Genomic DNA, 25,185 nt, shown 5'->3' with positions numbered 1-25,185 from the left:
CATTTTTACAGAACCTCTAACTGCACTAACATTCTTTTAAAGTGAACAAAGAGACAAGCCTGAATAAAAAGACAAGGCATCTATAAACTAATGGAGAAAAAATCAGGAAAATACAGTCTGCATAGCATCAACACTTAAGTGGCAGAGATAGGAGACACCACAGAGAAAATTGTACATAATTTTATTCAGAATGTAGATATTTTTGTAACCATATTGTTGCAAGAATCATATACACCCAGCCATAAAAGTAGACACATAAAAATTTTGTACTTGATTTGAAATAATGGTCAGTACATAAAACACTTGAGAACCTCTCATAATCATTGCAATCTATTCATATGAAAATATATTATATGTATAACTGTTAACAATGTAGGTGTCTGTTTTCTCCATTTAATAATTCAGGTCCCCCTGTCAAAAAGTAGATGCCCATAGGTGGTGAGGCCTATTTGCATTTGTTCTTTTTAAGAGAAACATTTGGCCGGTCTAAAGCAATGGCATCAGATTTACTTGATAACAAGTCACTCCAGTAACATTTAATTCATGATATTTATTTGGGGCCAATGTTTTCAGGCAAATCATGAAAGTTCAAAATTGTTGAGGCAGTGAAATTTTTTTAACTAGTTAGATCTGTTGCCAACCTTTTCTACATCTCTGCATATTACTTCATACTCAGGGCCCACTAAAACATTGGTAGATGATTTTTTTATTCGGCTAAAACCACTGTCTCAAAAATGAAATAAAAATTCCATGATACTGAAGTCATGACAGGCTTCTATGCTTACCAAGATATATAGATCCACTAGACTAACAGCTCAATTCTAGCAAGCAGACACAGCAGAGCTTACTGAATCATCTATTTATTTATTTACTTTTTATTTATAAAATGGAAACAATGACAAGACCAGAGTATAAGAGGGGTACATTTCCACACATTGTCCACACTCAGAGCTCAATATCCAATACGCTCCATTGATAGCTTTCCTATTCTTTATCCCTCTGGGAGTATGGACCCAAGGTCATTATGGGATGCAGAAGGTGGAAGGTCTGACTTCTGTAATTGCTTCCCCGCTGAACATGGGTGTTGACAGGTGGATCCATACTCCCAGCCTGTCTCTCTCTTTCCCTAGTGGGTCAGGGCTCTGGGGAAGCGGAGCTCCAGGACACATTGGTGGGGTTGTCTGCCCAGGGAAGTCTGGTTGGCATCAAGATATCATCTGGAACCTGGTGGCTGAAAGAAGATTTAACATATAAAGCCAAACAAATTGTTGACTAATCATGAACCTAAAGGCTGGAATGTTGCAGATGAAGATTTGAGGTCTCCATTTTGGAAAAAGCTAGTAGGTCTATTTTAGGTATATTCTAAGGAGCCCATGACTTTGTTAGTTTTTGCTCAAGCCTGACAGCTAACATGCAGGTGGACCCAAATTATTGTCTGGGGAGATGGTATCATAGCTGGAAAAAAAGGACTAGGAAGGTGGATCAGGGAAGAGAGTAGCTCCCAAATATGGGAAAGGTGTATAGATACTGTTGACTGTAAACCCAATCATTTTGATCTGGGGCCCATACTCAACAAAGCAGCCTATGTAACCTCTTCATCATACTTTGATTTTTATATTGCTTGACCCATCTCATCCATCTTTTAACATATTCCAATATCATTCTCTCATAGTTTTTTAGCAGCCTCTTAGTTGTGTTGATCGTTGCATCCACTATTTCCACGGTGTACTTTTTTCTAAATATCTATTGTGTCAATTTCATATGAAACAGAGATGGGGGGGGAGAAGCCAGAGCACCCCCTCTCTGAACATACAGTGCTAGGAAGTGAACTGGGAGCATCAAGACCTCTTTTCTACCAGTTGAACTATTTTCCTGGCCTAAATACATTTGCCTTTTATGCTTCAAATATTTTTATTACAAGACAAGAGGGGGAAAAAAATCCACTCATCATTTTAACTTTTAAAAAAGAAGTAATCGGGGCCAGGTGGTGGCACACCTGGTTAAGCACACGCATTACAGGGCTCAAGGACTCGGCTCAAGCCCCTGCTCCCCACCTGCAGGGAGAAAGCTTCATAAGTGGTGAAGCAAGGCTGCAGGTGTCTGTCTCTCTCCTCTATCATTCCCTTCCCTCTCAATTTCTGCCTGTCTCTAGCCAATAAAGATAATAATAATAAAAGAAGTAATAGGGGCCAGGTGGTGGCGCACCTGGTTAAACGCACACATTACAGTGCACAGGGATCTAGGTTCAAAGTCTCTGGTCCCCACCTGCAGAGGAAAAATTTCACAAGCGGTGGAGCAGGGCTGTAGGTGTCTCTCTGTCTCTTTCCCTACCTCCCCCTCTCCTCTAAATTTCTCTCTGTCTCTAATAATAAATACATAAATAAAAATAGGGGCCAGGTGGTGGCTCATCTGATTGGGCACACATGTTATACGGTGCAAAGATCCTGGTTTGAGCCCCTGGCTCCCATCTGCAGGGAGGAAGTATTGAGAGTGGTGAAGCAGGGCTGCGTGTGTCTCTCTGTCTCTCTCCCTCTCTATCACCCCCTTCCCTCTCTATTCCTGGCTGTCTCTATCCAATAAACAAATAAAGATAGTAAATAAATAAACATATTTGAAAAGAAGAGAAAGTATGGAAAGAAGAGTGAAAGGGAGGGAGAGAATTCATAAGGAAAAAAAAAGGAAGAATGGTAGCTTTGCACCCTACCATTTTTAGATTATTGTGGTTTCAAAAAAATTACAGAGATTGGAATTAGTTTCCTTATACTTAAAGGACACTCCAGTGTGCAGCCCATGATGAAAATCCTTGGGTTACAGCACCTTCCTCCAATTTACTGCACATATTATAAGTTCCAGTGTCTGTGTTAAGGAAGGTGGAGATCAAAGGTCAAGGGTAGTGAACTGAAATCGCAGGAAAAGTATTGCATTAAAATGGAAGAAAGTTATCACTCCACCAAGACAGAAGAAACAGCAAATGTCAAAGAAAACTCACCTCTTGGTAAGCAGGACACTGAGGACTTTTCCCTGTGGTTCTTCTTCTTCTTCTAGCGTTTGCCCTTCTTCCGTAGCCAGTCAACAGCGTCAGGTTGAGCCTGATGTCAAGTTTCAAGACCTCCTTTGAATCTGGAGAGGTGGCAGTCGTTGACTATGTGGGTCCTAGTCTGTCTGGAGCCGCAGGGGCAGTTCGGGTCATCTCTGGCTCCCCAGCGATGGAACATAGCGGCGCACCGGCCATGGCCTGTTTGATAGCGATGGAGGAGGGCCCGATCATAACGTGCTAGGTCAAAGCCGGGTTGACGCTCGCAGGGGTCTGTGATGAGGTGTTTGTTCTTGACCTCAGCTGACTGCCAACTCTGTTTCCAAGAGTCTGGGACAGAGAAGTTCAGTGTAGCTGTAGGGGACCAGATTGGGTGACGAGACGTCAAGCGTTGGACAGGGTGGGCGAAGATATCCGCGTCTATTGGCAGGTCCGGTCGAGCATAGACGTGGGAAATGAACTTAGATGATGCCGCATCCCGACGAATATCTGGCGGGGCGATGTTGCTAAGAACTGGCAGCCATGGAACTGGGGTGGAACGGATGGTTCCAGAAATGATCCTCATGGAGGAATATAATTTGGAGTCGACCAAGTGGACATGGGGGCTACGGAACCATCCTGGGGCACAGTATTCTGCAGTGGAATAGCATAATGCCAGAGATGATGATCGCAGTGTGGTAGCGCTCGCGCCCCATGAGGAGCTGGCCTGTGGTGATTCCTGCGAAGTGAAAGTGGTGTTTAAATGGTATAGAGTGTCTGAAGAATTGAAAACCTGAAAAGCGTTATAGTTCAGAGGCATGACTGGTGAAAGAAGCAGTCTTTTTGTTCAGACATTATCGGAGTAATAACTTATTTGCAAGGATAGGTTTCCTTAAGTCTGCCTTCCTAGTTTCGAGTTGGATGCTGTTTTCTGATCATTTCTTTATTCTCCCCTTTCCGATCTAGAGTGACTGACCCATTCTAATGTAGAATTCCTTAATAATTCTTTGATATAGCCCCTTAAATAACTTAAGAGCATACCCCTTTCTCTTTGGACATTCCTCATTCATTTGAAGCTTTTCCAAGTTTTTGACCATCTGGTGATCTTGCTATAGGCATGCCTGCATTATTTGATGTACAGAGGCTACTAGCCTTCCACTCAGACAGCTTTCATTCTTTTTACTATACTTTTTTTTTTTTTTTTGATACAGAGCAAAAAAAGATTCTGGTCAATGAAGAGGTAATGTCATGCAATAGCTCTTCGTTACAGATAACAAAATAACCTTAGTCTGAAAAGTATTTTCTTTCATCTTTCAGTCATACTTACCAAATGTGGTACAGTTCTAGACAGATCACTATACTTTAGATCACCTGAGTCTTGCAACGCCAATTCTCAGTAAGAATTTTTTTTAGGAGCCTGAGTTGTGGTGCATCCAGTAGAAACCACACATGACCAAGTCCAAGGACTTGAGCCCAGGTCCTCACCTGAGCAATGAAGGAGTGCTGCAGATAATTCCCTTTCTTTCTCCTTCCCTGTGCCCTCCCTTTCAATTTCTTTCTGTCGCTATAAATAGAAAAAAAAAGAAAGAAAAAAAAGAAAAGAAAGGAAGGAAGGAAGAAAAAAGAAAGAGAAAAAGAAGAAAACTGGCCACCAGGAGCAATGGATTTGTCATGCAGACAGTATTCCCCAAAGGTAATCCAAAGGTAATCCTAGTGGCAATTTAGAAACATTAAAAATAATGCTTCTAAGTACCATATATCAGCTCCAATAAGTCTTTTATATATGAATTTTACATGGACTTTAATGAATACACCACTCTCAAATACTTAAAATATAATTTTGGTATTTCTTTTGTAGTCATAAGAGTGCATTACTGGGAGTCAGGCGGTAGCACAGCGGGTAAAGCGCAGGTGGCACCAAGCGCAAGGACTGGCATAAGGTTCCCAGTTCGAACCCCTGGCTCCCCACATGCAGGGGAGTCACTTTACAGGCAGTGAAGCAGGTCTGCAGGTGTCTGTCTTTCTCTCCCCTTCTGCTTTCCCCTCCTCGCTCCATTTCTTTCTGTCCTATCCAACAATGACGACATCAATAATAACTACAACAATGAAACAACCAGGGCATAAAAAGGGAATAAATAAAATAAATAAATGTTTACTTTAAAAAAGAGTGCATTACTCTTTTTAAACTATGTACATAACTTTAGGAATTGATTTTTATTAAGACTGACCCAGTAGCAACTGATAACAGCTGATTCAATCTGATTCACATGCAAGTTGTTATTAGTGATCATATCATCTGAGAGCTTTCATGTACTAAGTACTGTCCTAAAAGCTTCCCAGGTGATTTCTCATTCACTCGACAAATATTTACAGGAGTTCTAGCATTCCTTAAGATTTACTGATTGATTGTGATAGAGACGAGAAGAGAGAGAAGTCCAGAGCGTCTCTGGTCCATGTGGTGCTGGAGATCTGACATGTGAAAGTCTGCTGCTGTGTCCGCTGCACCATAGGAAGTCTAACATTCTGATAAGGCTCTGTACTAGCTTCACATTTTAGGTTCTTGAGAATAATAATGAATTAAAAAGACAACTTTGAGCACCATTTTGAGCATTCATTTCAGTGAATTTACATTGTACTAAGTGAAATTGGTCAAAAAATAGAATGGTGATTAAAACATATAAAAATATAATAAAGAGGGAGCCAGGCAGTAGCGCAGCAGGTTAAGCTCACATGGTGCGAAGCTCAAGGAACTATGTAAGGGTCCTGGTTCAGCCCCCGGGCCCCACCTGCAGGGAGGTTGCTTCACAAACAGTGAAGCAGGTCTCTAGATGTCAATCTTTCTCTCCCCCTCTCTGTCTTCCCTTCCTCTCTCCATTTCTCTCTGTCCTATCCAACAACAATGACAGCAATAACAACAATAATGACAACAGTAACGATAAACAGCAAGGGCAACAAAAGGGGAAAAATAGCCTACAGGAGCAGTGGATTCGTAGTGCAGGCACAGAGCCCCAGCAATAACCCTGGAGGCAAAAAAGAAAAAGAAAAGACAAGAAAACAAGTAAAAGAAATTTAAATGTAATAAAGAAAATTAATGTCAGATAACTCACTTGGATAATGTTTTGCTATGTGTGTAATCTAGGTTTGAGTCTGATGCTGTGATCTCTCTCTCTCTGCTTCTGTGCCTGTCAAAATAATAGAGAAAGAGAGACAAAGTAAGAAGGAAAGAAAGAATAAAAGAAAGGAAGGAAGGGAGGGAGGGAGGAATGGAGGAAGGGAGGAAAGGAGGGCGAAGAAAATTAGTGCTGGTAAAGAGAATATAATTCGGGGGGGTGAGATGGACAATAATGAAGTAGGGTAATCTGTTAGAAGGTGGTAATGGACTTAACAACTACTGGGTCAAAGAGGAAATAAAGGAAAAAAAAAGAAGAAGAAACAAAACGAAACCACAAAGCTCTTTAAGGTTAAAACCTATGATGTACTAGGTAAAAAGTTAAAATAGAATAGGGGAAAAAATCAGAACAGAACAAGAAAGAAAAGGACTGAAAGTGAAATAAGAGAGAAGTTCAGAGAGTCGGGCGGTAGCGCAGCGGGTTAAGCGCACATGGCGCATCAGGATCCCGGTTCGAGCCCCCGGCTCCCCACCTGCAGGGTAGTGGCTTTACAGGCGGTGAAGCAGGTCTGCAGGTGTCTTTCTCTCCCCCTCTCTGTCTTCCCCTCCTCTCTCCATTTCTCTCTGTCCTATGCAGCAACAACAACTATAAAGCAACAAGGACAACAAAAAGGGATAAATAAACAAATATTTTTTTAAAAGAGAAGTTTAAAAAAAAAAAAAAAGGTGGTAGTGGAGTGAAAACCTGACAGGGATGAGGAAGTGGAGTATTAGATACTGAAGAGCAGTATGTCAATCGTGGGAAGGGCCCGTAATATGCCTAGCATATTTAAGAAAGATTGTGTGGGTGGAATAAGGCAGAGTGAGCTAGAGAGGAGCCGAAGAACTAACAAGGGGCAAACTCTAGCAAGTTTCTAAAGCTGTGGACATTACCTGTAATATTCTCAGTCTTCCCTGAATATCTTGGCAAAATTCATTATATTAAGCTGACAAATATTTTGGCTCTCTAGAATTAATTTCTTAGTTCAAAATATATGCATAGAAAAGATTGTTCATAATGTCCTGGTCAGGGATCTCAGAGTTTTGAACGTTTGGAGATTGCATTTCACAATGATGTATAGTCTAGACTCCAGCCTGCTGCCGCTGCTGCTAACCTCTGAATCCAGATAGATCACACACACAGAGCCACAGAAATCCACACAGATGTCAGCAGTACAGCTGGTGAACTAGGGAATTTCAGGGTCTGCATCTGAGCTACCGGAAATAGATATCATTTTAGAGTTTTAGTGCTTGGGGTGATAAGGTAATATTTCATAATGTTCTCATACAAGGACAGTTGCATCTGTTGGCTGGTAGAGAATTACATAAGCACGGTATAAATCTCTCAGAGGTTTGCATGTAAAACTTACCTTTTCGTTTAAATGCTGAGAATACAGTAAAGTGTTTTTTTTTTTTTTTTACCTCAACCTAGATATCTTATTTCTGATGCCCATAAGCAAAATTTAGTATTTGCTCTAAAACTTTTTGTTGGAGATAGAATAAACCATCTGTTCCCTTTGCTCCTTGAAACTTGGAGATAAGCAAACCTGGCATCAGAGGCGGCTACAGCAGCTGTGATTTTTTGCTGGTAGTATGATAGTTGCATTATCAAGATTCCAAAATCAAACGATATTAGAATGTCTTCGAAGGTCATGCCCATCTAAAGTAATGTCAGTAGATTATCTTCTGAGGAAATAGAAAAATAATAGTTTAGGACATAGCCATCCTAACTTCCAATTATGGTTGTACTTCAACATTAAATATTAAAACTGATTTTAAAAGTTAAAGAAGAAATCTCATATTGAGTGTAGTAGTCAACAGTTTAATTTTTTTTCATTATCTTTATTTATTTATTGAACAGAGACAATCAAATATTGAGAGGAATGGAGAGAGAGAGAGGGAGAGAAACAGAGAAACAACTGCAGGCTTGCTTCACCACTCATGAAGCTGCAGGTGGGGACGGGGGCTTGAACCTGGGTCCTTGCACATTGAAACATGTCCGCTCCATCAGGTGTGCTGCACCACCTGGCCCCAATCACCAACCAATTTAGTAAATGTAGATGATCAAAATAATTTAGGTGATTTATAAAATTTCTGCTATGCTTTTGTGAAGAGTATATAACACATGTGAAACTGATTATTTGACCTATTCTCTAAATTACTCTTACTCAATTGCTCTGCCAATGGGCATGAGTAAATTCAGTAACAAAACAAAGAAAAAAATGTTTAGGGTATCTCTTTTCTCTTAGATTTTAGATAATCTAGAACAAGTGGCCTGGAGTTGGTACTGAATGCCATTTTTCCAAGCCACTAATTCTCCCAAATCAGCCATTTCTTCTGCTTCCGAATCAGATGTAAGCACAGAGAGTCTATGCTGTACTTCTCAACACTTCTTTCTGAACTTTACTGTTCCCTCTGTCTACTGTAGCCACCATTACTCAGCAATCATGCAGTGTGCCATCCAAGACTTCACAAAGTGGTCAGTATCACTGTCACGGGCAGACAATTTGTTTCGATCAATTAATTAATTAGTTTTTTTTTTAATTGCATCAAGCTAATTGCTGGAGCTTGGTGGTGGCAATATGAACCCACCACTCCTGGTGGACTCCCCCCCTTTTTTTGTTCTTCTTTCCTCCTCCCCCTCCTCCTCCTCCTCCCCCTCCCCCTCCTCCTCCTCCTCCTCCTCCTTCTTCTTCTTCTTTTTTGCCTCTAGGGTTATCACTGGAACGTGGTTCCTGCGCCATGAATCCACTGTTTCTGGAGTCTATTTTTGCCCCTTTTGTTGCCCTTTTTTTTTTTTATTGTTATTGTGGTTATTATTGTTGTTGCCATTGCTGTCGTCATTGTTGGATAGGACAGAGAGAAATGGAGAGAGGAAGGAAGACAGAGGGGGAGAGAAAGAAGCCACTCCCCCCTGCAGGCTGGGAGCCCCTGGGGCTCAAACTGGGATCCTAGCACTGGTCCTTGAGTTTTGCGCCATGTGCGCTTATCCCACTGCGCTACTGCCCAACCCCCTCTTCTATTTTACTAATTGGACAGAGAGAAATTGGGGTGAGGGAGTAAGGTAAGGAATAGGCTAAAATCCATATCCTTTCTGACGGTAATAAGCGTACTCAACCCTGCATACATTCCCTCCCAAACCCCCTACTTAATTCATTTTTAATGAGAGGGATACAGAGATCAAAGATAGTCAGAGAAAACTCTGAGAGGCTGATTTTTAAAAATCAATGATTGGGAAGTCGGGAGGTAGAGCAGTGTCTTAAGCGCAGGTGGCGCAAAGCACAAGGACCAGCTCAAGGATCCCGGTTCGAGCCCCCGGCTCCCCACCTGCAGGGGAGTCACTTCACAGGCAGTGAAGCAGGTCTGCAGGTGTCTTTCTCTCCCCCTCTCTGTCTTCCCCTCCTTTTTCTCTCTGTCCTATCCAACAACAATAATAACTACAACAATAAAAACAAGGGCAACAAAAAAGGGAATAAATAAGTAAATATTTTTAAAAATTGGTGATTGTCAGTGTTTCCTTTTTATAAATAGATTTAAAAAAAAATCAGTGAGCACAAGTAAGTATCCTAATTTCCCCCGAATCATGATATTTTTAGGAGGTAGAATTTAATAGTAAAATGATGACAAGCTGGAGTAGTTTGGTTGTTCATCTAGAATTAAATGACATTTTTCTCACTCATGAAGCTTCCCCCACCTGCACACAAGGGCTGGGGGACTTGAAGCCCGCTCCCTGCAGGTAGGGCCTGGGAGCTTAAACCCAGGTCCTTGTGCATGGTGACTGCATTTTACCAGGTGTGCCACCACCTGTCCCCTTTTCAAATCACAATATTGCTTATTCATTGTAGCCCTTTAAGTTTAAAGAATTTGAGTTTGGTAAATTTTTGATACTTTGTTATTTGTTATAAATGTTAAGAAGAAATCTTTCTATCCCTTGCTGTGGGCTATTGTGATTTTGGCAGTAGTGTCTGCATACCTATTTTCACTCTCTGTAAAAGGTGTTAAAAATAAATTTTATAGTCAGAAAAATAACCTCATGGTTAAATGAATTAAGCTATCCTCTGTATCTTGAAAGCACCATAAATAATCCATTAAGAGTTTGGGGAGCTTCACTTCCACATATCTTAAATTTTCTAGCAGAGTCGATTTACGACATCACCCCAGGCCCTAAGGGACGTGCAGACTTCAAGGTCTGTGCAACAGCAATTTCACCATAGAGTCAGCAAATGTTATTTATTGCAAACATATACGACGACTAAATTGCTCTTCATTAAATATAATAATCCGTGACAGAGATAAAAAGAAAAGTAGGTTTTCTGAAAAACTCAGACTATAGTGGAAATTTTAAAAAGTCACGGATAGAAACACTATTCTTAATATTTCTTTGTTTTGTTTAATAGGACAGAGGGTAATGAGAGGGGAATGGGAGATAAAGGAGAGAGACATTTGCCACACAGTTTCACCACCTGTGAAGTTTGCCCTTCCCCTGTAAGTGGGGACTGGGGGCGTTGAACTAAGGTTCTTAAATACATGGTAATATATGTGCCCCTGCCCAATACCCCAGAATTGCTTTAAAAAAAAATAAATAGAATAAACACTATGGTTGTGGGGTAAGTTATGTACACACACACACACACACACACACACATGCTTATGATCTGAGTCTCTATCCTTGAAATCGTATTCTTCTCCAAATCAATCAATTTTTGGAGCTTCATCTTAAATCTTCAGTAATTGAAATCAATTTTAATAATGTGTGCTCTCAGCCAGGTGCATTACTGCCTGACCCCTGTAAAATTAACTTTAAAAACAGAAGGGAAATATAAAATGAGCAACAGCTTGTAGCATGATATAATACCTATCTCAATCTTTTCCGATCATATAGTAAAAGAAAATTGAAGGATAAGTAAGTCCCAGTTTTGAAAAATGACTCATTCTGGGCAGCACAGTATTGAGAAACAGAACTATAGCATTGTGAGTATCAGCTTAGAATAGGTCAAAGCCTAATATATATATGGTATAAAATAGTTTAAGGAAAATATAAGATTTATGCAGGAAGGTTTTCAAAATTCCAAATACCTATGCTCTTTTTTTTTTTTTTTTTTTTTTTGCCCAGTTAGTATGAAGTCTTATCATTTTGGGTGGGGGAGATAGTATAATGATTATGCAAGAATCATGCCTGAGGCTCTGAGCTCCCAGATTCAATTCCCCTACACCAAACATATGCCAGAGCTGAACAGTCTTCTAGTGAGGTGAAAAAGAAAAAAACAAAACAAAACAAAAAACCTTACATTGTTTTTTTATGTGCTTTAAATAAAGCCCCCAGCCTCATGCAGTGTGCTCTTAATACGCCTGAGGTAATTAGACAGGATAAACATGCTCACATTCATTTTAGGTGAAGAAAATTAAGATTTGTCTCTGAGAGCTAAATCTAGCAATCAGATCTTTTTGTTCCAAGTCTAATATAATTTGCGATTCAATCTGCTCTTCCAATGTTAAATACAGACATAACAGAGTGAGACAATGCCAGTAACAATGACAAAACTTAAATTTCCTCATTGTGTGTTACATAATTCTTACGGGGTTTTCTTTCTTTTTTTTTAATATTTATTTTATTTATTTATTCCCTTTTGTTGCCCTTGTTGTTTTATTGTTGTAGTTATTATTGTTGTTGTTGTTGTTGGATAGGACAGAGAGAAATGGAGAGAGGAGGGGAAGACAGAGAGGGGGAGAGAAAGACAGACACCTGCAGACCTGCTTCACCGCCTGTGAAGCGACTCCCCTGCAGGTGGGGAGCCGGGGTTCGAACCGGGATCTTTATGCCGGTCCTTGTGCTTTGCACCACCTGCGCTTAACCCACTGCGCTACAGTCTGACTCCCTCTTATGGGGTTTTCTAAACTTTTTTTTTTCTTTTTTTACCAGAGCACTGCTCAGCTCGGGCTCATGGCGGTACAGGGGATTAAACCTGGGACTTTGGAGCTTCAGGCATGAAGCTGTTTGCATAACCATCATGCTATCTACCCCTGCCCTCTGAGTCAATTTCTAATGCTGCTATCATTTACTATGACACGGTCTGGCACCGTGGTCTCCTAGTCAAGATCTCAAGATGCCTGCCTCCATGGGTGGCCAACACTATATCGTTTCTTCTCCAAAACAGAAGATTCCGGGTGCATCTGGGTGACAAGTCTAGCAGATGGAGACTTGTCTCAAGTGGCCTCCCCCAGGGCTCTGTTCTGGCTCCTACGCTATTTAATATTTACATCAATGACCTCCCAGAGACTTCTTCAAGGAAGTTCATCTACGCCGATGACATCTGCTGTGCAACTCAGGCATCCAAGTTCGACATCCTCGAGGAAACACTCACGAAAGACATGTCTCTGATATCTGATGACTGTAAAAAATGGCGACTAATCCCTAGCACTGCAAAAACGGTATCATCTGTTTTCCATCTACACTCAGCGCGTGAGCTTAATGTGCAGCTTGGCGATACGAGAATCCGGCATGAAGCCCAGCCAGTCTATCTTGGCGTTACTCTCGATCGCACCCTGTCATTTCACGAACATCTCATAAAAACTGCAGCAAAGGTGGGCGCGAGGAATCACATCATTGCAAGACTGGCCAGCTCCTCATGGGGCGCGAGCGCTGCCACACTGCGATCATCCTCTCTGGCATTATGCTATTCCACTGCAGAATACTGTGCCCCAGGATGGTTCCGTAGCCCCCATGTCCACTTGGTCGATTCCAAATTATATTCCTCCATGAGGATCATTTCTGGAACCATCCGTTCCACCCCGGTCCCATGGCTGCCAGTTCTTAGCAACATCGCCCCGCCAGATATTCGTCGGGATGCGGCATCATCTAAGTTCATTTCCCACGTCTGCGCTCGACCGGACCTGCCAATATACGTGGATATCTTCGCCCACCCTGTCCAACGCTTGATGTCTCATCACCCAATCTGGTCCCCTACGCCTACACTGAACTTCTCTGTCCCAGACTCTTGGAAACAGAGTTGGCAGTCAGCTGAGGTCAAGAACAAACACCTCATCACAGACCCCTGCGAGCGGCAACCCGGCTTTGACCTGGCACGTTATGATCGGGCCCTCCTCAATCGCTATCGAACAGGCCATGGCCGGTGCGCCGCTATGTTCCATCGCTGGGGAGCCAGAGACGACCCGAACTGCCCCTGCGGCTCCAGACAGACTATGACCCACAGAGTCAACGACTGCCACCTCTCCAGATTCAAAGGAGGTCTCGAAACTTGACATCAGGCTCAACCCGACGCTGTTGACTGGCTACGGAAGAAGGGCAAACGCTAGAAGAAGATTTACTAATTAACTATTTATCATGAATGGGACTTAAGTCTGCACAGTAGACATATAATTAGGGCTGTCCAGATCGCTCACTTACGTAGTGTGTTTTCTCACATGTAAGACCCAGGATAAAGCCCAGACCCACAGTAGTCAAGGAAGCTTTGATTCTGTCGTTTCTTTTCCTCTACCCCTCTATCTCTGTCTTTCTATCTGAAAAAAAAAAAAAGCTGAGGTGAAGTGGTAAAGTCCCAGAGATAACCAAAGAAAACGATATTAAAATATTTTGAAATAAAGACTGAATTCCTTCATGAAATACTTGGTTATGGAGTAACATGGCTAAAAGTCATGCAGTAGTACACCACCATGTGTCAGTTACACATGTATGCACTCAAATATATTTCAAAAAGTACTAACTGGGGGGCCAGGCAGTAGTGCACTGGGTTAAGTGCACATAGTGCAAAGCACAAGGACCTGCACAAGGATCCTGGTTTTTGAGCCCCTGGCTCCCCACCTGTAGGGGTGTCACTTCACAAGTGGTGAAGCAGGTCTGCAGGTGTCTATCTTTCTATCCCCCTCTCCGTCTTCCCCTCCTCTCTCCATTTCTCTCTGTCCTGTCCAACAATAGTAATAATAGCAATAACAACAACAATGGAAAAAAGGTGGCCGCCAGGAGCAGTGGTTCCATAGTACAGGCACCGAGCTCCAGCAATAGCTCTAGAGAAAAATAAAAAATAAAAAAGGTACTAACTGGCCTTAAGGGAGACACTGACAGCAGCACTTATTAGTTGGAGATCTCGACACACCACTCACAGCAAGAGGCAGACAGATCATCAGGACAAAAAAAATCAACAAAGAAATAAAAAAGGTCTTGAATGAAGTGGTTGATGAGATAAATTTAACAGATAGATTCAGAACCCTTCATCCCCCTTAAAAAAATATACATTCTTTTCAAGTCCACATAGAACATTCTTACGATCAACCATGTGCTGGGACAAAAAGACAACCTTAATAGATATATGACTATTGAAACTGTATGAAGTATCTTTTCTGACCAATCAAGTATAATAGAAAGGAAAAATAATTGTCTTTGGAATTATTCTGACAATTTGTAGAGTCTGACTTCCTGATTCTCTCTGATAGAAAAAGAGATTCCTTTCCTTCTTTCTTTTTTTCCATGTCATTGGATAGGAGAAAGAAATTGTAAGGGATGGGGAGATAGGTAGATAAATAGATAGAAAGAGACAGACAGACAGACAGACAGATCTGCCGATCTGTTTCACCACTCATGAAGTGGCTCCCCTGGAGGTGGGAGCCCAGGGCTCCAACACATATCCCTAAGGTTCTTGTGTTTTGTATCATGTGCACTTAACCAGGTGTGTCACTGCCCAGCCGTCTTTCACTCGTTTTCCTTCCTTCCTTCCTCCCTCCCTCCCTCTCTCTCTTCCTTCCTTCCTTTTTTCTTTCCTTCCTTTCTCTCTCTCTCTCTCTCTCTCTCTCTCTCTCCTTTCCTTTCTCACATTTTTCTCCTTCTATTTTTGAATACAAACAGAGAACATGAAGAAGACCACAACATTCACATTTTTCAAAGATGTGGGCACCAGGCTCAAAACTGTGTTGCGCATAGCAAAGGAACACACTACCCAAGTCAGCTATTTCACCCGCCCTTTATTTTAGTTTTTACCAACATAAGTGAAAATACTTAAGTAGCTTATCTGGGGCTGTAACAACTGACCTGAAAAGGATACTTTCTGGTGAAATTTCCTGGAATAAATTGACAACCTAGCAGAAGAATGCAGACAGTTCTGAGCAGCTGATCAACTGGGTTGACTTCAGCCATTGAGCGGTGCCTGCTCCCGTCCTGATTTAATGCAAATTACTTTACAGACTGTCCTTTACAAACTATTCCTTTTTTAATTATTTAATATTGCTTTATAAAATTCCTAGATAAGATACCCACACCACACACCATACCCACCACTAGAGTTCTGAGTCCCCAACCCCTCCATTGTGAGCTACAGCTGTTCTCTTAAGGCTGTAGACACAGATAATTCATTATTTCTACAACTATTAGTCTAGATTTATATATACTTGTCCCCCCTTTTTTTCTGTGACCCCATCTTATCTTCCTTTTCAAGTCACATATACACTTATTACTACATCCAAAGGTTTCTCTCTTTCTCCTCTTCTGTCTCTGGGTCCTTACGGAGTCCGGAGTTCAGAGCCCTCTGGTCATCTTCCACCCATCATTTTTCCCCCCACTGGAAGTATGGATCAAAATTCTTTTTGGAGTGCAAAAGGTGGGAGTTCTTGCTTCTGTAATTGCTTTTTCACTGGACACAGGCATTGGCAGTTCAATCCACACTCCCGGCCTGTTTCTTTCTTTCCCTAGTGGGGTAGGGCTCTGGAGAGGGAAGGTCTCGGGACACACTGGTGAGGTCTTCTGACCAGAGAGGTAAGATGGAATCATGATAGTGTCTTCAACTTGGTGGCTGAAAGGTGGCAAAATATAAACTGAACAAAATGATTAATGAAAAGGCACCAAAAAGTAGAAAGACAGCAGATGAGAATAGGGTTCTTAGGGTAGAATGAAGCTAGTAAGTCCACGTCAGGCGTGTTCCCAAGGGCCCATGACTATCGTAGTTCTTTAGTTTTGTTTGAGTTTGATAGGTGACTTGGAGTTGAACAAAAATATTTTCTAGAGTAGAGAAAAGGACTAGAAAGTTAGATTAGGTAGGGAGCAGCTACCAATTTTGAAAAAAAAAAGTCTACAAATAGAATTAACTGTTTACTCCATCTACCTGACCCAGGGCCCATATTTAGCAGAGAAACCTGTGTAACCTCTGAGTCCATCAGTCTGAGCTCACAGTTCACGTTCACAGCTGGGAACATTCTAGGCTGCACTCATTTCAAGACCCGTCTTCCTCAAGTGGCAGAGCAGGCTGACGGAGCCTTCCTCTGGAGACTGGGGTGTCCCTACCAGTGCTGCTTTATGTGAGGACAAGCTCTTGGTAGGCCTTCAAGGGGGCTTATGATGACATTCCTGGTGGGAGTGAGTGACCAAACTACTCCTTTTTTGCATGCAGAACACAGACTTAGATAGATATGTCAATGAGGGGGAAAGAGATCCATAGTCAGAATGTTTTTTAAAAACTGACATTGTAAAATCTAAGATGACTTAGGGTGAAATATTTCTTTTCCTCAGTGAACTTCCATAGGTCCAATACTCAGGAACATTCAAATTAAAAGGACTCTTCTCAAAGTCTCACTATCAGCCTAATGGAACTGGGCTCTTCTCATTTTATATGCCTAATCACCCAGTGTGCCAAGTCTCCTTAACACATGGATAATAATGTTTTGCTTCTTTGTGGCATTAGTATTTTCCTAGAAAATCATAACTGTATTACCCCTTAATGTGTGTGTGGGTGGGGGGAGTTTTTATCATCAAATATGTTTAGAAAACACTGGAGTAGCACAGCAGGTTAAGTGCACATGGTGCAAAGCACAAGGACCGGCATAAGGATCCCGGTTCGAGCCCTGGATCCCCACCTGCAGGGGAGTCACTTCACAGGCGGTGAAGCAGGTCTGCAGGTGTCTGTCTTTCTCTCCCCCTCTCTGTCTTCCCCTCCGCTCTGCATTTCTCTCTGTTCTATAAAACAATGATGACACCAATAACAACAACACTAATAACTACAACAATAAAACAAGGGCAACAAAAGGGAATAAATAAATACATAAATATTTTTTAAAAAAGAAAGAAAACACTGGTGTAAACACAAATAGGTTTTCTTTCTTTTTTCCCCCTCCTCCAGGGTTATTTCTGGGGCTTGGTGCCTGCACCACGAATCCACTGCTCCTGGAGGCTTTTTTTTTTTCCCCTTTTGTTTATCATTGTTGTAGTTATTGTTATTGTTGTTGTTGTTGTTGGATAGGACAGAGAGAAATTGAGAAAAGAGGGGAAGACAGAGGGGGGGAAAGAGAGACAGACACCTGCAGACCTGCTGAATTCACACTTGTGAAGCGACCCCCCTGTAGGTAGGGAGCCAGGGGCTCAAACCGGAATCCTTATGCCTGTCCGTGTGCTTCACGCCATGTGTGTTAAACCTGCTGTGCTACCATCCAGCCCCACAAATAAGTTTTCTTACCAACAAAGTCGCAAAACCTTCACTATGACAAAATGCTAGTATAAATCACAAGGTTTTATAAGGGGGTAATATATTGTATGCAATGATTCCCCCCATAGGCATAGAAATCAGTGAGTGACCTTTCACTGTGGAGCACTGGGAATAATTCCATTGTTGTCCTCTAAGCACATTCTGTCATGGTACATAAATTAGCATCATGTCACCAGAAAAGCCTGCTAAAAAGTCATGTGTGCAAGGCAAACTTGAGAATAGCTCACTGATATTTCTGGTCTAACCTATTGAATGGATAAATAAAAGCAAGAACAGTGAAAGAAGGAAGGACTATTCTTCCTCTATGAATATGCTCACTATCTAGTTGTGAACTAGAATTTGCTAGAAGTAATGAATTTTAAAAAAGACTCTGGTAAGGGCTCTGAGGAATAGAGGAAAATTAGTATTGGAAACTAGGAGGAAAGTGATTCTTTTTTTTAATTTATTTTATTTTATTTATTTCCTTTTGTTGCCCTTGTTGTTTTATTGTTGTAGTTATTATTGATGTCGTTGTTGGATAGGACAGAGAGAAATGGAGAGAGGAGGGGAAGACAGAGAGGGGGAGAGAAAGACAGACACCTGCAGACCTGCTTCACCTGCCTGTGAAGGGACCTGCCTGCAGGTGGGGAGCCGGGGGTTGGAACCGGGATCCTGACGCCGGTCCTTGAGCTTAGCGCCACCTGCGCTTAACCCGCTGCGCTACAGCCTGACTCCCCTGAAAGTGATTCTTTTTATATAGTCACAGAAACAAGTCTGCATTATGTCTCACAGATGCATAGGAGGCAGAGATTAAAAGAGACATGCTGAGATGTTTATCTTAGGAGACCTTGACAGAAAATGTTGAGGTCATGATGTAGTTTCATTTTGTCCCACATAGCAAGATATGAAATGAACTGAGTAAATTAAGAAATAAAATGTTAGGCAAAGTGGAATTACTACTGGATAATTTGGAAACATTTGAATCTATTCAAATGTAGAATCCATCATATTGTATTCACTATTAAGACAGTATGCTTTAGAAATAGGGCCAAATATGTAGCTGGAAAAGCATTTGTGGAAACTTGAAAAGAGTTCCAAAGTCTATTGCAATAATGGTTCATCCTCATCCTTATCCCCAGAACCTATGAATATTATTTTATGTGAGCAAAAGATCTTTTCAAATTTAATTACTGAATAAATTAAGGATATTGCAATATAGAGATCATTCGGGATTATTGATTTAATCCTGAAATTCACTGGAAAAAGTCTATAAAAGTAATGTACAGAGAAGACACAAAGGAAGAAGCTATATGACTATGGAAATAGAAGTCGAAGGGAGTTGGGTGGTAGCGCAGCAGGTTAAGCGCATGTGACACAAAGCAAAAGGACCAGCATAAGGATCCCAGTTTGAGCCCCCGGCTCCCCACTTGCAGGGGAGTTGCTTCATAAGCGGTGAAGCAGGTTTGTAGTTGTCTACCTTTCTCTCCGCCTCTCTGTCTTCTCCTCCTCTCTCCATTTCTCTCTGTCCTATTCAACAATGACGACATTAATTAACTACAACAATAAAACAAGGGCAACAAAAATAAATAAATAAATAAATAAATAAGAAATAGAAATTGGAGAGATGTGGTCACAAGTTAAAGAACCTCTACCATCACCAGAAGTTAGAAGAGGAACCAACCGGGCAGTGGCGCACCTGGTTAAGTTCACACAGTCCTAAGTGCAATGACCCACACAAGGAACTGGGTTCAAGTCCCCAGTTCTGCACCTGAAGGGGGGATGCTTTGAAAGTGGTGAATGAAGCATTTCTGTAGGTGTTTATATATTTTCTCTCCTTCTCTATCTCCCCTCCTGTCCTATCCAATAAAATGGAAAAAGAAAAAAAAAAAAAGGCTGCTAGAAGCAGTGGAGTCATAGTCGTAGCACTGAACCCCAGTGATAACCCTGGGGGAGAAAAAGGAAATTAGAAGAAACAAGAAATAAAATAATCTTCTATTACTACCCCCACCCCTGAATCTTCAGAGGATGTGCTGCTCTGTTAAGAATTTGATTTTAAACTCTGGCATCACACAGTGTAAGAGAATACTAAATATTTTCACTTATTTAATATTGGATAGAGACAAAATTGAGAGGGGTAGAGAGATAGATAAAGAGAGACACAGAGAGACACCTACAACCCTGCTTCACCACTCATGAAGCTTTCCTTCTGAAAGTGGGGACCAGGGGCTTGAACCTGGATCCTTGCACACTGTAATATGAGCCCTTGACCAGGTGCACCACCTCCTGGCCCCGAGAATAAATTTCTATTGTTTTAAACCACCAAGTTTGTGGTAATTTACTATACTTGTCATAGTAAACTACATAGAAGTGTAGAAATATAATGTTCTAGTTCCGATCCCGGGGTCTGGAAGAGAGGAAATCTTCCTTCTTGATCTTACAGTCCAGTAACAAAGCCTCTATAATGCTGAGCAAAAGAGTGAGGATGGCAGACAACCGTGACACTCTCATTCCACTCTCACTGTTCTTAAGAACAGTGAGTTTTTTTTCATATTTTCTTAAATTACAGGTTTTCCGATGCATGGATTGAGGACTTTTCCAGATATAACTGATGGTTGCTCCTCCTCCCCCTCCAGCACCTCTTCCTTCTCCCCCGTCGTTTTCACCACGTATGGTTATTGTTTTAGGAATGCAACTCACTCGCCTGCGGGGTCCCTCATGCAGGTAGTCCTGAGTTCAATTTGCCACCTTTGTGTTTCCTCCTAACTCATTAAAACAACACAGCTAAATACTATTAAGAAATTCAGTTAAAATAATCATGTCTTTCTCAGTATACAGTGTTGGTGTTACTTACATATTTTAGAAGAGAAAAAAACAACTAAATACCATACTCGGTTATTTAGTTGAAAAGATATAGTTCTCCTATATACACTCAGCCAGCAAGAACATCGAAATTTAGTTTGCTTAAGATAAAGTAATTTTCAATAACCTTCTCAACTCTTTATTCTCCATGATGTATTTAAGTAGTGTGAGCTTGCTCCCATAATTCCCCAGAGACCCTCATAGTGAGTATATGCAAAACTGTTTTCTTTCAGACAGAAAATAACAATAGTCTTGCCTTTATAGTATTATTATTTTAATTTAGTCATTAATGAGAGATCTAGGAGGAGAGAAAGAGAAAGAACCAGACATCACTCTGGTACATGTGCTGCTGGGGATTGAACTCAGAACTTCAGGCTTGAGAGTCCAAACACTTTATCCACTGTGCCACCTCCCAGACCATTCCACAGTGTTATTATAAGCATAAAAGTTGTTTGCTTTTACATCAGGACTGAAAAACATAGGGATGAAAATTTGCTATAAACTAAGCAAAAATATACTTTTTTAAAAATCTTACATTTCTGTCTCCTTGATTTAATCTAAATAGTACATGTAACTTTTCAATCAGTTATCCAAAATGTTTGCACTTTAGGTACTCCTAGGGTAGTTAATGTTTTATTTTATTTTCCCAGATGTTGCATAGAGCACTACAAATATTCCCAGAGTATTATGTCCACAGATAAATTATTTTTATCTATTAATAGTTTCAAAACTTAGAACTGCTCTCAAATCAATTCAGAACTTGGAGAGTTACAAGCATATTACATACATTACAAAATTATTAGACTTTTTTTCTCCATTCTTCCTAATAGGTGGTTAAGAAGCAAAATTAATATGTCATTTCATTTTTAGTAATATTTATTAATATAAATCATACTGTACAAAGTCTCTCTTCGGGAGTCGGGTGGTAGCACAATGGGTTAAGTGCACGTGGCACAAAGCACAAGGACAGGAGTAAGAATCCCGGTTCGAGCCCCGGGCTCTCCACCTATAGGAGGTCACTTCACAAGAGGTGAAGCAGGTCTGCAGGTGTCTTTCTCTCTCCCTCTTTGTCTTCCCCTCCTCTCTCCACTTCTCTCTGTCCTATCAAACAATGATAACATCAAGGACAACAATAACAACTACAACAATAAAACAACAAGGGCAACAAAAAGGAAAATAAATATTTTTTTAAAAAAAGAACAAAGTCTCTCTTCATTGCCATGACTTTATCTTTATGTAATAGGAAATTCTGGTAGATTCTCAGAAACTAGATTATTCTTGAATCTACTTAATCATATTCTTTAATATTTAATTACATCATTGAGCTGTTAAGATTTATTAATAGTTGAGAATCATTCTGAATATGAAGTGTCACAACACTCTGATCATTATTAATTTTTATAAGAAATTCAAGACATTATGAAAGAAAATTGAACTCTTTCCAAGACCAGGTGCATTTTAGAAAAATTAATGCATATATGTGGATAAAATCTACTTATCAAGAGCAACAAAGATTTCCAAAGGTCAGCATGAGACAGAAAATAGTTACAATCAGAGTAGAAATCGATGAAATAGAAAACAAACAAACAAAAATCAGGAAAAGTAATGAAACCATAAACTGGTTCTTTGAAAGGATAAAAAAATGTAGATAAACCACTAGCTACATTCATTAAGAGAAAAAAAGGAAAAAGCGATGGTAAAAAACCACTCAGAGATGGGAGAGGAGATATTACAACTGATTAGAGAGATGCAAAGGGTCATGCAAGGCTATTTATTCTCATCTATATGAGAATAAATTCCACAGCTTAGAAGAAATGTCCACATGTTCAGAGTCATACCAACTTCCAATCTTGACACAAGAGGAAGTAAATAAATTTACCGGGCTAATCACTAGTGCAGAAATGGAAACAGTAATTAAAAACCTGTGCAAGAGCATCGAAGCTCAGTTCCAGATGGCTATACTAATGAAATCTATAAAATATTCAAAGAACTAAAACCCATTCTCCTCAAACTTTTCCGGAAAATAGAAGATGAGTTAACACTCCCCAAACACATTTTATGAAGCTAATATCACTTTGATCCCCAAAGCAGGAAAGGACTTCACCAAAAAAGAAAACTATAGAGCTTTTTCCCAGCTGAACATTGATACAAAGTTCCTCAACAAAATCTTGCCTCATAGAATCCAACAATGTATTAAGAGAATGATCCACCAAGACCAAGTGAGATTCATTCCTGAGAACCAGGGATGGTTTAACATCCTCAAATCAATCAACATAGTCCACCACATCAACAATAAGAAAGATAAAAATCGCATGATGTTATCAATTGATGCAGAAAAAGCATTCGGTAAGTTCCAACACTGATTTCTGATAAAAGCCTTCAAGAAATTGCGAGTGGAAAGAAAATTTCTCAACCTACAACAAACCCATAGCTACAATCATACTTGGGGGGATTTGAAGCCTTTTCCCCTAAAATCAGGAACTAAGCAAGGATGTCCACGCTCACCATTATTATGCCTACAGGAACCTCCCCCCCCAAAAAAAAAAAAAAACTACTGGAAATTGTCAATAAATTCAGTAAAGTAGCAAGTTACAAAACCAATACTCATAAATTTGTGGCATTTCTTTTTTTTTAATTGGGGGGGTTAATGATTTAGAGTCTACAGCAGAATACAGTAGTTTGTACATGCGCAATATTTCTCAGTTTTGCACATAACAACCCAAGTTTCTGCTACATCCTTCTCTGTGCAATTTCTTTTAAAAAATTTTTTTATTGTCATTATTTGTTTATTGGATAGAGACAGCCAGAAATTGAGAGGGAAATGGGGTTGATAGAGAGGGAGAGAGACAGAGAAACACCTGCAGCCCTGCTTTACCACTAGTAAAGCTTTCCTCCCTGCAGGTGGGGACCGGGGGCTCGAACCTAGGTCCTTGCGCATTGTAACATGTGTGCTCAACCAGATGCGCCACCTTCCAGCTCCTTGGAATTTCTTTATACAAAAGATGAACCAGAGGAAAGGAAACTCATGGAAGAAATGCTATTTACAATTGATCCAAAATGATAAAATACCTACGAATAAATCTAACAAAGGAGGTAAAGGACCTTTTCAGTGAAAATTATAAAACATTGTTAGAAGAAATAGAAATTAGGGCAGCTTGGAACATTCCTACTCATGACCACAGAATGTGAGCTTAGATCTACAGGGATGCAGAGGTCACATAGGCTCCTAAGCTGAATATGGGCCCCAGATCACATCAAATCGATGGGGTTTACAGTCAACAACAGTTATACCCCTTTCTCATATTAGGGAGCTACTCTCTTCCCTGACCCACCCAGCTTTCTAGTCTTTTTTCCAGCCATGGCATCATATCCCCGGAGAACAACTTAGATCCACCTGCATATCAGATGTCAGGCTCAGGAAAAAAAAAAAAAAAAACTAGTACAGTCATGGGCTCTTTGGAATATAACTAAAATAGGCCTACTAACTATCTACAAAACGGTGACACACCCCCCCCCCCCCCCCACACAATCATCATCTGAACTATTCCAGTCTTTAGGTTCATGATAAGTCAACAATTTGTTTGGCTTTGTATGTTAACTCTCTTTTCAGCCACCAGGTTCCAGATGCTACTATGATGCCAACCAGACTTCCCTGGGCAGACAACCCCACCAATGTGTCCTGGACCCCCACTTCCCCAGAACCCTTCCCCACTAGGGAAAGAGAGAGGCAGGCTAGGAGTATGGATCAACCTGTCAACGCCCATGTTCAGCGGGGAAGCAATTCCAGAAGCCAGACCTTCCACCTTCTGCACCCCACAATGACCCTGGGTCCATGCTCCCAGAGGGATAAAGAATAGGAAAGCTGTCAGGGGAGGGGATGTGATACGGAGTTCTGGTGGTGGGAATTGTGTGGAATTATACCCCTCTTATCCTACGGTTTTAGTCAGTGTTTACTTTTTATAAATAAAAATTTTAAAAAAGGAGAGAGATACAGTGATACTACCCACAATATTATATTTTAATAGTGATTTTTGAAACATAAAAACTGTAAGTAAAAGATACACTTAAAATAATGCAAAAAAAATACTTACCTCATTCTATAAATTTTTTTTTGTCAACGCCCATGTGTGTTGTGACCTCAACAGGAGTTTGGGACAATCAGCATAAGAATGGCGTCAGCCTGAGGCAGGCAGAGCACACTATCAAGGGAATGCAGATGCAGCAGGACTTTCAGCAGCTGAGTCTCTTGACTGGATCACCTTCATCCAGGCACTTTGCCTGTTAGTGTAGCTACAGATTGATCTCTTCATGTGATGGTCTTGGGTAACTTAGTTTCAGACTTTGGACTTTTGCCCATTTTCCTATTTAGATTTCTCCCCTCACACTCACAGTGATTTTATGAATAAACCTCTCTTTTGCTTAACCTTAAACGGAGCCGCTTATTTTGTGGTACCTAGATATTTACCTTTTACCCCTGTATCACCCTAATAAATATTTGAATTGTTTAAACCCAATTCCCAGCACCCCACAGTCAGTTCCTTACAAGCCACGCAACAGCAAAAGTCTTTTTGTTTTAGTTACAACACATGTCCAGCAGAGAGGCAGTGACAGAAGCCAGACCTCTTGGCCTTCTGCAGCACTTAGAAATCTTAGGTCCATACTCCCAGAGGGATAAAGAATAGGGAAGCTTCCAATGGAGAGGGTGG

The 25,185-nt window shown here is 40.8% G+C and overlaps 1 long non-coding RNA gene across 1 annotated transcript; it reads right to left on the bottom strand.

Annotated features, from left to right (window-relative positions):
- Positions 1 to 650: 650 nt before the first annotated feature.
- LOC132534305 (uncharacterized) lies at positions 651 to 24,949 on the bottom strand. The gene is made up of 3 exons (XR_009546028.1): positions 24,571 to 24,949; positions 7,709 to 7,847; positions 651 to 1,224 (listed from the first exon to the last, which is right to left on the bottom strand). It is a non-coding gene; the product is annotated as an uncharacterized LOC132534305 (long non-coding RNA).
- Positions 24,950 to 25,185: the final 236 nt, after the last annotated feature.

This window comes from Erinaceus europaeus, chromosome 18 (genome assembly GCF_950295315.1).
Source record: "Erinaceus europaeus chromosome 18, mEriEur2.1, whole genome shotgun sequence".
NCBI lineage: Eukaryota > Metazoa > Chordata > Mammalia > Eulipotyphla > Erinaceidae > Erinaceus > Erinaceus europaeus.
Note: the sequence above shows the minus strand (reverse complement) of the source record. Positions and strands in the feature narration are given on the sequence as shown.